Source organism: Amia ocellicauda, chromosome 18 (genome assembly GCF_036373705.1).
Source record: "Amia ocellicauda isolate fAmiCal2 chromosome 18, fAmiCal2.hap1, whole genome shotgun sequence".
Lineage (NCBI taxonomy): Eukaryota > Metazoa > Chordata > Actinopteri > Amiiformes > Amiidae > Amia > Amia ocellicauda.
In genome coordinates, this window is record NC_089867.1 from 5,896,910 (window position 1) to 5,911,884 (window position 14,975).

Sequence of the window (14,975 nt, forward strand, 5' to 3'; positions counted from 1 at the left end):
CCTGAACAAATGTACCGATGCCTATGATCCGGATCAGAAATGGCAGTGTAAAAGCACCAACTGAAACACTAATGTAACATACTAGATCCAATGTCCAGTGTCCTTGACAGACAAGTTTTCAGATGATGGACTACAAATTACGTATCAGATCCATTGTGCAACGGCCTTAGGACTCGGTTGCCATGTTGCCGTGGGGAAGACAAATCTGGTGTAATTTTTCTACTATCCTGGAAGTTATGACATGACACATCTGAACAACCTAAGAGAGCATCCATGCATGGAGTTTGATATATTTTTTAAGTTGCTTATAAAATATACTAGATCTGGAAGAGTGGTATGTACCATCTTACAACACATTAAGACACATAAAGCTATAATTTTTGGTTTTAGTTTACCTTTAAGTGCATAATTTTGTATAATAAAGGCCCTGGTGTTAAATCAACAGCAGAAGCTTTTAAAACTCAGACTCGTTTTTATCTGCCTGTATACAGTCACATTATTGTTTGTTAAAGGTAGCCTGTTCTGAAGATTGTCTGGCAGTGTTTATGTTATCTTTCAATTTTGAAACTGTTATTTTTTCCCTGTGGTCTTGTCACCTCTGAATCTATTGGCTATATCAAATTTTACAGCATGAAACATATACATCTTATATCCTCCTTAAGAAAAGGGTTGTGTGCCAAGTCTGTATCTTTTCAAATTTCTCGTCTTGCCAGGAATACTCATTACCTGTCCCAGTATCTATTTTTGTGAAAATCCCAAAGCATTTCCCCTAGTTTTTTCACCAAAATGGTTCACTCTGCCACACGAAGACATCAATATCCTCAGTAATTGCACCCTCTTCATTGGCCTGCTGTGATCAGTGTAAAAGAATGCAAAGGAATGATTATTCCCCTCTCTTATTTTAGAACATAAGAACATAAGAAAGTTTACAAATGAGAGGAGGCCTCATCGTGCTCATTTGGTGTCCATTAATATCTAAGTGATCCAAGGATCCTATCCAGTCTATTTTTAAATGTTCCCAAATTTTATTTATTCCAGATCGTGACTTCAGATTGTGATTTTAACCCTTACCTTTACTTTGTCCTTTGAATGACCACCGTAATAATCCTGAATTGAAGAATTTGACATCCAAACAAACACGATGGTGTGCATTAACCTTACAAAGAACCTATTCATAAGTTTGGAATTTCCCCATTTTAGTAGAAGGTCCTGATTTAATGGCACAAGTGAATATTATTTGTCTGGAAGAATTTACTTCCAGTCTACTTCCAGATACTTTTAATTTTTATTTTGGCTTACTGCTCACAGCATAATTTTTATTGTGCTTAGTAAGTTATCTCTCTGTATTTCTTTAATTAAAGATTGTAGTGTCAAACAAAGTTTAGTCTGAAGAATGTAGTCTTGTATCTTTAAATGATTTTTATCATTCTACAAGAGGACTCTTCAATGTAGTTTGCTTTTCTTTTAAAATCTTTATAGAGATTTTTTGTGAGGCCAGGGAACATTAAGTTCTCAGTTTTCATAAACAAATTATAACATTTATTTTAGTTGGATAAATTATTCAAAGTGCATTATTTAGATCTTGCTTAATTAGTCCTTCTCCAGTATAATTAAACTCATACCCAGTGATATTTGCAGAGTACGTCAGCAATCTTACAACAAATGTAAGGAATCATTTATTTGAACTCCAAAAAATATGCTCACACCACTACATTTCCCAGGCTATGAAGTCAATATGATAATGCTTCAATCTACAAGCTCAAATCTAACTAAACAACAAACAAACAGAAAGTTATGTTTCAATATTGTTATTGTTTTGGATTAAAAAGTCTAAACTAACTGCAAGTGATTGAAGTGTAAATTGTCGTCTGACGAAAGCCGGGGGTTAATTTTGTGGGTTGTTTGTAAACCTTATAAAACCAAATGCTTAGAACTATCACTGCAGCTGCTTTGGTAGAATGTAAGTTGGATGTAATTTGCTTATATTATTTCTCTCTGCCTTGATAATGGCTGACCAAAGCCAAACATTTCATAAACACATGGCGTAGGCTTTACCTCATTTATAAATATGCACACTTTGTGGTTGCTAGGGTCAAGTGAGGGTAGTTGATGCAATCATGCACAGTATCATTTCAGAGCATGTCTATAAGGTCATAAATTACATATTAACATATTAGAAATCACATACATAAGGATTAGATACACACACACACACACACAGTTTTACAGTCACTTATTTTTGTTTCATATTATAACCCCCCTTATTTTCCTTAAAAATGTTTGGTCCAAGATCCTCTGTAGCTGACCTATAGTAGCTGATCATTGTTGTGTTTGCATACTAGTTAAATGTAATGTAACGACTTATTAATAACAAATGTACATCCTGTGAAACCTGCATCACTAGCATTAAATGTCCTCAAACTTCGTTGGTAACTGAAGAGTTGAAACCGTTGCTCTGGTTTAGTGTAGGAATGGAATTACGAGGCATGTTTCATTTTTAAATACTAATAATGTTTTGCAAAGGATGACATTCATACACAAGATAAGAGATATACAATTATTTGGACCTGCTGCTCTGTGATTGGCTGGTTTCTCATATATGATGTGATTTATAATAGAATACCTGGAAGTGGGATGGGATACTTGACGATAATACATTTTTGCTACCAAAATGTCATCAGTCCAGTTAGCCCCACCTCCATGAATTCAAAGGACAGAATACACATTTAACAAATATTGGCAGAACCCATAATCAAATGTCTGAGTATTACTTCACATACACGTGATATTTTGTATGAAATGCTAGAGTACATTTACAACTTCTAAACCTGTAGACCCTATATTGAGAATTACGTTAAGCTCACCCAGTGTTCCCATCTGAACACACCATCCCCGTTCACGCTATCCAAGTCATTCCTAATCTGGTATTATACTCGTATAATGATTTCACTTGCAAAGCCCTTGGGTCTACAGACATTTAATGTGGTGGTTTCTTTATACAACCCAAAAGAAAGGAGAAAAAAAGGAAATTGGTACAATATGTAACCACAGCATGGCCGTGAAGTTAATACAGAGTAGTAAAATGAAAACGCAGAAAAACAAAAGCTCAGAAGTGCTCGATGAAGCATCTCTGTTTCGCAATGGCTAAGCCCAGCTGCTGGCTGGTGTGTGGGGTGTGTCTGTGGGTAGTGAGACAGAAGCTTCTGAACAACTCATTCCAAATGCTTAAAGAAGCCCCTGTGGTCTTCTTCCTGGCAGCTGTGATTCTTGGAATTTTTTATTACTTTTTTAAATTAAATTCATGAGTTTCAGTGCTACTGTGGAGTGCTGCACCAAAATCACTTTCTAAAAATCCCTGTACTGACTGGGAACATTTGGCACAACTGCGAATGAAAGGAAAACTGAGGATGAATACATAAGAATACCGAAATCCTAGTTATGTGAAATGGATTTCATTTGTACTCTTCTGCTGCATTGAGAATAAAACACAAGTGAAAATACATGTTTCATACAGGGGGTGGAGGGGGTGGGGGGAACTAGTAGAGATGCAATTGTGATGGCGTTGATTCATTCCTTATGAAATACAGGAAATACTCCAGAACATACAGACAGACTCTATCATCTCACATGACATTTACATTAAATGCACATTTAACACTGCTTTACTACTGTGTATAACAGTAATACTTGTGTTGATTCTCAGGGAAATCTGAAAGCCTTAATTGAATTCTTGTTTCTGAGGTGGGGCGCACTACTTAAGGGCATGGAACACAGCCAGACAAAGCAAATCTGTTTGTTTTTTAAGCAAGGAAACCATTTAGTGCAATGATTTCTTTGTCCTAGTCTTGCAGTTAGCTTTCTAAACAGGAATAGTCCTACGAAAAACATATACATATAGACCTATACAGTACAAGACAAAATAGCACACCTGTTTTAAGAGTACAGTACATTTAAATGGTGAGCTTTTAGAACTACAACTGAACCAGAGGTGCTTGTAATTTGGGGAGAGGGGATTGGTCACAGGGCACTGTCCTGGTAATAAAGGGTCACAGGGCAAAAAAACAGCAAGATGAATTGTAGTGTGCAATGGTGCAATCAGATTTTTTTTTTTTTTTTTCAGGGGGCACTAGAAACGTGACAGATGGGAAAATTGTGCAGGTCAACTGCTGGGCTGAGGATCAGGGAGAGGAAATGCGTGGCATTGAGGAGAGTGAGGGGAAAATACACATAAGCAACCAGAAAGAAGGAAAGTGGAAAGGATGAGGGACTGAAAATAGTGCAGCAGAGCAACTGAGAAAAAACTGGCAAGAATTAAGGGCCAGTTGCATAAATCCAGTTATTAATTATCTTGTTAAAAACAACAGATTTTCCTTAATTGACATCAGTGTGTTAAGGTGCTTTGTATAACGCCCTTAAACTCAAGGAAAACTGTTCTGAAGTTGTTTTATTCAAGTGGCAAATTACTTTTAATTGGATGTATTTCAGGGATCGATAGCAAAATAATCTGAAAAAGAGAAGTGGCAAGGTAAAGGAATTGTACATAAGCATGAGGAGTTGGATAGTGTCGGTGGCAGAGGTAGGAAGCCTACCAGGAGAGAGCGGTAGAAGTCAAGTGCAAGTGATGGCACAAGTTTGTCAGGGAAGAGACGGGCAAGATGAGAATAACACCAAGGCCATTGCCAGAGGAAGAACGAGCCACATCCGATTTAGGAAGGTGGACTTCCAGTTGATGAGAGGCGGAAAGATGAGATAGTAATTAGATGGGTTTCAAGAAAGGAGGCGAAGGAGATGATGATCTTGGCATCAACAGCAGCACAGTCGTGGTAGGAGTCACTGCAGGAGGAGATGCATGCCTTTGACAGGAGCTAAGATGTAGGAAGTGGTGGTAAATTGAGAAGAGAGAGGATACTAGCAGTGATCCTTGGGGAACATCTGGTGAGAGAGTGCTACACAATGAGACTTGAAAGGAGCAGTCAGAAAGGCAAGAAATAATGTAAGACTAGTAATTCCAAGGTCAGAGATTGAGCATGGGGGGGGGGGTGATGTCAGTGATGGTAAAACCTGATGAAAGGTCAAGAAGAATGTGGATAGAGAAGCAGTAGAGAGCTAGTGGTGGGTCCGAGCAGTTTTTTGAGGATTACTTGGAATGGAAGACACCTGAATGGAAAGTTCAGAGATGGGGTAGACCGTTCTAAGGAGAGAGACTTCTTGAGAAGAATGGTTAGTGCTAACCTATTTAAATACAGAAGCAAAGTAACCTGAGAGTAGATAAATAAATTAAAGGAAATTAAAGGCAGAATGAGAGGAACATTGCTCTGTAAGAGATGGAATGTGGATGGGGGCTTGAGACAAATGTTAATTGAAGATCAAGGATCAAGGATTACAGTTGGACACTGATAGAGGAGGAAGGAGTAGACAGACATGACTTAGAGAGCATGGGTTGGAAGACTGTACACATGGAGTCAGGTGAAGGGATAGAACACTGGGGAGAGAATTCATAAAGTGCTCGCGGGATTTACAGCAGAAGAAGAGGTTGAATGAATTGGATGAAAAGTATGAAGAGTGGTTGGGGGACATGAGAGGAGGAGTTAATGATGGAATGGATAGGTGACATTGATCACATGGGAGCATCCTATGCTGGGAGTTGATCAGATGGCATCAGAGATAATATATTTATGTTTGCTAGAATGCACTTTGGTATGAGCTATGCAGAGAGTGAAGGAGTTCTAGGGCTGTGGAGGAAGAATGTAGAAAGTGCAGAGCTGAGACAAGCAATCGATTGGGTTTGGGGAGATAGAGGTAGATGGAGGTCTCGATGAGAAGGGTAAGAAAAGGAACTGGGTGTGGGAAAGATGGGAAAAGGGGATTAAATAATGGTTAATACTGACAGAGAAGGAGGTGGGAGAGCTGAGCTCCCATTGTCTACCATCTCATTAGTATCTGATAAGGGATAGAGTTGAACAAAACACTTAGGGAAAGGCAGCCAGAGTGCTTTGCATCAGAAACTTGAAAGTTAGTTAGAATCTCCTAAAATAAAGATGGATAGAAAATGGAGAGAGAAGAAAGGAAGTCAAGCTGATCTTATTAAGTCAATCATGACACCAGGGGGCGATACAGAACAATAAGAAATTGCTGCAGAGGGAGAGAAGTTAAATGGCACGAAACTCAAACCTTTACGTTTACAGACTGATAGGAGATGGTGCGCATGGGTGCCAAGGTGGAAAAGCTGGAAAATGATCTCAGCCTTTGCTGCAAATGCAGCTAATATTAGTTCTGTGTAGTTTAAAAATGTTGTATAGACTCCTTCAGCTTACAGAATAACTGTGATTATTAAATTATGATTTGAAATATTTTTTGGTGGTAGAAAAGTTTGTTGTTAATGTGCATCACTAAAAATCACCCTTTCAATTACAACTGATTGAATATTTAAATTTAATGTTACAACTACAGTCATCCATTTTCTATGTATTCAACTTTGAATCAGCTTGGGAACTGTACATTATGATGTTTCAATAGACGGCCTTCAAATTCAGCTCTAAAAGGGTGCACTGGTTAGAGCAGTGGTTGATTACAACAGACCCCGGAATAATTGCCAACTCACTGGAGACCCACTATGGTGTGGGATAGCAGATCAAATATGAAACTAACCAATTATGAATGTTAGTGTGACTAAGATGCATTTTGTTGCTAGCAATTACAGCCATTCACAAATGTATATGCACGATCAGCATCAGAAAAAAAGTTTAATACCTTGAATCAGCCAATATTTTCTACAACCAGTACAACCTTGACAATCTCGCCTTGCTTGGATTTGTACTTTTGTACCCTGATTTTGCTTTCTCTGCCACATGCATAGTTGATCTTTTCATCATCCATCTGAATCAGCTTTCCTCCATGTTCATGGCACAGAACTTGACCCAAGCATCCCAGCCACAAATCCTCCAAGTCCTGTGCAGACAAACGGGCTGGCATTCCTCACCTGACTTTCACCATAGCACCCAACACCCAATCGGAGTCAAACATATCAAGCTTGACTCATCCGACCACAGCACTCTTTTCCAATTTCTGGGAGCCCTTCCTGACAAGTGTGAATTTAAGACCGTTTCTGTGGTTTATGGGCTCATGAAGGGCTTTTTCCCCAGCCGCTTTTTCAAATGCAGCCAGGCATCCTTCAGCTTGTAACATATGATTTCATGTGCCAGTCAGAGTACCAATGGATGCAAGTACCGCAGAACACTGGGAGAGTAATGATGTATTTTGCTTCCTCTGCACTAGGCAGATTATAGCCTTGTGTTAGGTCTGCCAGTGGTCTTTCTATGTTGACCTTCTCTGACAGCATTTACCACAGTGTTGGCCTCCTGTGCAAACTTACACTGTTGTATGACTAATTTCCAGTGTAGATGTATATGGATAAAGGCATGACTGACTGTGATCTGAGCCACTGTTCTGGCTGATTTGTGAACCAATACATATAGGGAAAGCAAGTGAGTAGTCATCAATTAAAATACTTTTAAAAGCATGTTTGCTTTCTTCCTCATCTCTTTCCGATTCGCAAGGGAACCTCCATTAATACTGTCCGAATCTTTCAGTATGGTTTTAAGTCTTTCAAAGACTCTGTACAAGTATTTATATTAACAGTTAAGTATATATATATATATATATATATATATATATATATATATATATATATATATATATATAAAATTGATTATATTTATCAGTTAACAAAATTTAAAGTGAGTGAACAGAAGAAAAATGTATACCAAATTCATGTTTGGTGTGACCACCCTTTGCCTTCAAAACAGCATCAATTCTTCTAGGTACACTTGCACACAGTTTTTGAAGGAACTCAGCTGGTAGGTTGGCCCAAACATCTTGGAGAACTAACCAAAGTTCTTCTGTGGATTTAGGCAGCCTCAGTTGCTTCTCTCTCTTCATGTAATCCCAGACAGACTTGATGATGTTGAGATCAGGGCTCTGTGGGGGCCATACCATCACTTCAAGGACTCCCAAACCATGTCAGGAAAATGCCCCCCACAGCATAACAGAGCTTCTGGACCCCCTCACTGTAGGGGTCCAGCAGTCAGGCCTGTACCGTTCTCTTGGTGTCTCACACATGCACTTGCCCACTTGTCGAGAATATGGTGAAAGATTACTTATCTGACCATATCACTTTTTTCCACATCTCTGTACACCAGTGCCTATAGTTTTTGCATCACTGAACTCTCAGATGTGCATTTTGTCTTTGTAATGAGGTGTTTATGCACTGCAACCCTACTATAATATCCCCCTTTGTGTAGTTCTTGCTGACACAGTCTGATCACGTCCTGCATTGACATTCTCAGTCACCTGGGAAAGAGTTGCTCTTCTGTTTTTCCTTACATATCGCAGTAATGCACAAGTATCACGGTGATCGAATGTGCACTTCCGACCACATTTTCCAACCCTATTTACTGATGTCTTTCCCATAGATCTATATGCAGATGTAACTTTAGTCACTGCTCCTATTGAAACACTAGCCAGTTGAGCAGTCTTTGTGACTGAAGCTCCTGCCATTTGTACCTCAATAATGACCCCTCTTTCAAAGTCCTTTAGATCCTTTCCTGTTGCAATCTTGATCCAAAATCGAGGTCAACTGGGCCTGCTCAGCATTTTTATACATGCCACAGAGCATGATAGGATGTTAATTGATTAATTGCATCATGCAGGACACCAGTTTGGAGGCATCTGTTCCTCCACTCATTTATTCAGGTTTTTCCTTTAATTTGTGACTCATCTGTGTGTGTGTATATATATATATATATATATATATATATATATACACACACACACAGATTCTTGGGTAGATCAAACCCTGATTGATGTATAGGTCAGGCTTAGGTAGTGTAAAATTAGTAGGTAGTTGAATTCATATATTTTTGCTAACACCTTGAGCATGAGAGGTATAGACCCTGTATCTTAAACTGTAGGTTTAAATGAACTTGATACCAACTTTTTACTTTAATTCAGTTAGAAATTATTGTATATTGTATATTCTAGCTCTTGATGTACAATTTTCTAGAAATGCGTGTATTTTGACAGCTGAAGGTTGCCCTGAGTAAGGGAGTGTGTTTTTCAAACTTTTTGGCCCACAGACCCATTTCCACAGAACGCCCAGCAGCCGGCTCCTGGTGACAGATCACATTCGCTAATCTCTATGTACCAGTAATTCAAAAGCATAACATTGTTTCGTTTCTTTTCTTTTCTTTTTTTTATTGCAGTTATATTTATTTATATATATTTTTTTATGAAAATCATTAAACAGAAAATGTTTGCTATTATTTAATCCAGGTAGTTTACTTTTTAGATAAAATACAATGAGTGAAATATCAAGTAATATCCAAAAACAAAAGGTATAAACATTGCCGTTATTTGCAGATCAACCTGCATTGGTATCAGACCACCTGGAGGACCTTTGTGAACCACTGGTGTTTGCTAATAAATGCTGCTGCTGTTGACGATGATGATAAATACTCTCACTTGAGTATCTGGTTAAATCAACCATGGGTTATTTACTGCAGGCCTTGACTGTGTATGATAACTGCTTTATTTCTACTAATTGCATTTTTATATATTATAAATGTTTATATGAACTTATGTATTTTGTCAACAGAAGTAGCGAGCTTTCAGAAAACACAATCTGTTTGCTGTTTGAAGAACTGCATGTTTTTTCCTGTGTGTCTGTGAACAAGGTCACTGATTATGCTACTGTACTGTGCCATTGTTCAACGTTGATACCCAGAATAACAGGGTTTGATAATAACCAGTTTTTACCAGCAATACATCACACAATCCCCCAAATGTAGAACATTACACAAACCATATATGGTTATATGGCAGCAGGAATGACCCCCCCACACACACACACACCACATAAATTATGCCTTTCTAAAAGTGGAGAGGATGATTTTTCAAAAAGTGTAAATGTCTCCTATTTGTATATGGCTTTAATATAGTTGCTGAAGGGGGACGAACTGTATAATACATTGGTCTAAGAAATTCCCTGATCTCCTCTGTGTGTGTGTTTGTGTGTGTGTGTGTATTTGTGGCCTTGCCTTGGTCCAAACTGCTGAACCTCTTGTAATGGGATCACAACCAAAGGATTCATTACAAGCTGAACAAATAAACTGCTCTGTTTTGGTTTTACCAGGCCACTGCTACCTTTGTATTTGTGTTTTTGTCTGACACCAGTCATTAAACAGGATTTTATTCACTACAACTGACAGCAATGAACATACAAAAAGCTTTTAAGTCTTCAGGACCACACAGGATTTTTGGTTTAGACAAATGTCCTTACAGCTTATTGATTTAACACTACACACAATTATCTGAGCAGACCTGGATCTGTCTAATTACCTTAATTTATCTTATATCCTTTGCTTACCTTTCACTTGAGTTCAAATTATATATATTTAAAAAATAAAGTAATATTCCAATAAAAGGTCTTATCTGCTACCTATCAAATAAAATATTAAACAAGGCTTAAATGTCTTGTTGCACTAACATTTTTATTAAAATAATTTAAATATCATTCATAGAGTTCATTTTGATTTTCCCACTTAACAACAATCGCTATTAATGCATAGTCCAGATGAAACCAATAAAACTGTTAACAATGAAGGGAACGTTTCACCTCCTCGGGGGAGAAAATAATCTCATTAGCTTTGTTAAACATTTCAAAAGTGAAATTGAATTTGAGGGTATGACACAATAAAACCCCTTAATCTTGAAGAATGTGTGAATTAGTGTTAATATTAGTGTCGTTAATTCGGTTAATCCTGCTGTGATGCTTTCAGCCAGAGGGTTTTCTTATGTTTCCATGGAGATGTAAAACTACCATGCAGATAATATCAAAGTCTTCCAAAACAAATCTGAATGATGTTAACTTCACTTTTCTTGCATCATTGTGTTGTTAACATATCCAAATTTAGCTCATAATCCAGAAGTTTTAATTATTATTTTGTATATAATATAATTATATATTATTATTTTGTTGGGGTTGGGGTGTGGTGGGGGGGAGGGGTCAAAACAAAAATAACTTTGTTTAAATTTGTTCATTTTATATATGGAAGAGTTCTTGTCTAATTTCTTCCATTTAAGCAATAAGCAAACACTTAGATTCTTTACATGAACTGGTTCATGTTCAGTGATAATGAAATCAGGACTAATGTATGTGATCTGGGCTACAGGCAAGATGATTAAAGGATAATCAACTACAGTATACTGAGTATATTTAGAAATGCATCATACAATGTTAGGATCTCTAATGAGAATTGCCTGGTATGTTTGTGCATTGATAGAAAGCTGCCACATCTCTCTACAAGAAAGCCATGGTCTCCTAGAAGAATTACAAGAAACCTCCTTCCTTTTTTGGTCAATCCCACTGCTTCCTTCTACATGGTACCTGAACCTCATAGTCCCATTACTATGATGGGAACTAAATGGGTTAATTCCACAAGCAATCTGTAAATCCTGCCCTGTCTACTAAGGTCTAAGATAGCAAAGAAAAAGGCAGACAGCAAGTGCTACCATTTTAAAGTAAATAAATAAATACAAATAAATGAATGGTTTTGTCTGCCTTCCCTGGGATTTCATCTGGGCATTTAAAACCACGGTCTTCTGCCATCCCAAGCTACATTTAAAGTGCTACGATTGTTTACAGTATGAAGTCAATGGAAAGACACCTGTTCTCACACTTGGTACTATATAAAGTTGATTCTATGTCTGGGTAGAAGAAAAAAAATGAATGAAATGCTTTTTTTCATGAATTGCATGGCCCCACACTAAAATGTCTGGAGATACCCAGGTTATCCCCAGACGAGATTCGTCATCCACAACATTTTTTTCTAAATATTGCGAAACTCTTGGGTTCCCTGAAACTTATTTTGTGGTACATTTATACTTCCAAAAAAGATGAACTGGTACAGAACTCAGCCACAGGATGACCGTCTATACCACGATGTGGTTTTCTACAGATCTCGGCACCCAGCTTCTGGATAGAGTAGCTTAAGAAAACTTCACTTGACAACCCCTTAAACAAATACACTATGGCAAAAACTGAGGCCTGGTTCACTAATATTTATTTTTTCCTTCTGAACTGAATATCCTTTCTGAATGAGACACTTATTTCCATTCTGTACCTATCAATTTCTACTGACGGATTCAACTATTTCTTCTGTTCTCTTTCCAGTCACAAAACCTCGGCAGATAAATATAGTTTTCAACGCCCTTTTACTGGCAGTGAATTCATTTTATTTAGGCCTCCTCGTTTGGCATTTTGATGTAGTCAAAGCATCTTTCTGTATAACCTTAGTCTAAAATAACTACTATGTTGTGAATCCTATAGATGACTTCGCAAAATTCAGATCCTGTTCAATATTTAGAAATGGAAACACAGGTGATTTAACTAAACATCCCTGCTTAACTCAGCTTTAATGAGAAAAGATTTGCAATATTACTCCTTAAAAACTTGTCAATAATGACATCTGTGTGTATTAATGCATTACAATATATAACAAATTGCTTGTATTCTACATATTTCAAATACATGAAATACACAGATCAGCCATAACATTATTACCACCTGCCTAATATTGTGTAGGTCCCCCTTTTGCTGCCAAAACAGCCCTGACCCATCGAGGCATGGACTCCACTAGACCTCTGAAGGTGTGCTGTGGTATCTGGCACCAAGACGGTAGCAGCAGATCCTTTAAGTCTTGTAAGTTGCGAGGTGGGGCCTCCATGGATCGGACTTGTTTGTCCAGCACATCCCACAGATGCTCGATTGGATTGAGTCAACACCTTGAACTCGTTGTTGTGTTCCTCAAACCATTCCTGAATCATTTTTGCCTTGTGGCAGGGCGCATTATCCTGCTGAAAGAGGCCAATGCCATCGGGGAATACCGTGTCCATGAAAGGGTGTACATGGTCTGCAACAATGCTTAGGTAGGTCTTACGTGTCAAAGTAACATCCACATGACTGGCAGGACCCAAGGTTTCCCAGCAGAACATTGCCCAAGCATCACACTGCCTCCGCCAGCTTGCCTTCTTCCCATAGTGCATCCTGGTGCCATGTGTTCTCCAGGTAAGCGATGCACACACACCCAGCCATCCACGTGATGTAAAAGAAAATGTGATTCATCAGACCAGGCCACCTTCTTCCATTGCTCCGTGGTCCAGTTCTGATGCTCAAGTGCCCATTGTAGGCGCTTTCGGCAGTGGACAGGGGTCAGCATGGGCACCCTGACTGGTCTGTGGCCATGCAGCCCCATACGCAACAAACTGCGATGCACTGTGTGTTCTGACACCTTTCTATCAGAACCAGCATTCACTTTTTCAGCAATTGAGCTACAGTAGCTCGTCTGTAGGATAGGACCACACGGGGCAGCCTTCGCTCCCCACGTGCATCAATGAGCCTTGGCTGCCCATGACCCTGTCGCTGGTTCACCGCTTTTCCTTCCTTGGACCACTTTTGATAGGTACTGACCACTGCAGACCGGGGACACCCCACAAGAGCTGCAGTTTTGGAGATGCTCCGACCCGCTCGTCTAGCCATCACAATTTGGCCCGTGTCAAAGTCACTCGCCCATTTTTCCAGCTTCTAACACATCACCTTTGAGGACAAAATGTTCACTTGCAGCCTAATATATCCCACCCACTGACAGGTGCCATGATAACGAGATTATCAATGTTATTCACTTCACCTGTCAGTGGTCATAATGTTATGGCTGATCGGTGTACACAAAAATGGTTTCAGCATAAAAAAGTCTTAATCAAAATCTGGAACATCCAAAGTTTCAGAACCCCCAATACAAGGGCAACATATGCGTGTATTGGATATGCCGTTTTTGTATCTGTTTTCTTAAGGAGGCATTGTTGCGTTGTTGTTTTTTTCTTCTTCCTGTTTTATAAATCTTAAGCATTTGGGACTTGGGAAGACACAGTAAAAGGTAATGTAAATAAAATATGAATCTATTATTCACAATAATATAATTATTTTTTATTTTATTTCAAATCTGAAATGAATTAAGGAGACATATTACATTTGTCAAAACACTTAATATGATAATATGGAAAAGGATACAAATGTGTACATGGTCACTAACTTTCTGTATACATTACAATGTCTGTATATAATTTTGTAATGTGAATACTCCTTACACCCCTGAGTAAAGCAGGCAGGACTCAATCTAACAAAACTACTGGCATTCAGCATTGGTTAACTTCAAGGATATCCATGGTGTTTTCCTGGGCAAGAGAAGACATTCCCATCTGGAGCTCTGGGTTTATGAAAATATTTGCAAAGAAAGAACTGGCAGAGTATACAAAGATTATAAAAATCAGTGGCAGCAATGTGGAAAGAAAGTCAGTCTGAAAATTCACAGACGGGTCAGGAAAGTCAAGTATCAACACATTCTCACCTATGTGTGAAACAATGAGACGAAAACACCCCAATGTAGAATAATCGTATGAAATTCGTTTTTTTTTTTCATTCATTTAGCTACATTTTGTGAAGTCTTTGGTCAAATTATACGGTTTTATGTGCCAGTCACTGACTGTACATTCCCTGATTGAGTTGGCTGTACAACAATCCCAAGTCCAGTATGTTCTGCGAATAGAAGAGGTCTATTTACTCGGCAATTGGATTCTTACCAAGGTAGCACCTAAATTATTATTTGTTGCCTTTTAAAACAGTAATTTGAAGTGACTCACCCTAGCTTTCAGTAAGAGCTTAAATCCAGTTCAGACTCCTTTAAGTGCCGAATTAAGGCAGGGTATGTGTCAGGGTTTTGTGGCTGCACAACCCAGATTCATTACTTGGTACATTTTGGATTTTTTGTTTTGAATTTAAGTTCTTGAGAAGCCTGCTCAGTTTTACTTTAATTGACCATGAACCATTCCCTCTCCAAACAATACTCTGTGATTTCCTCTGAGGA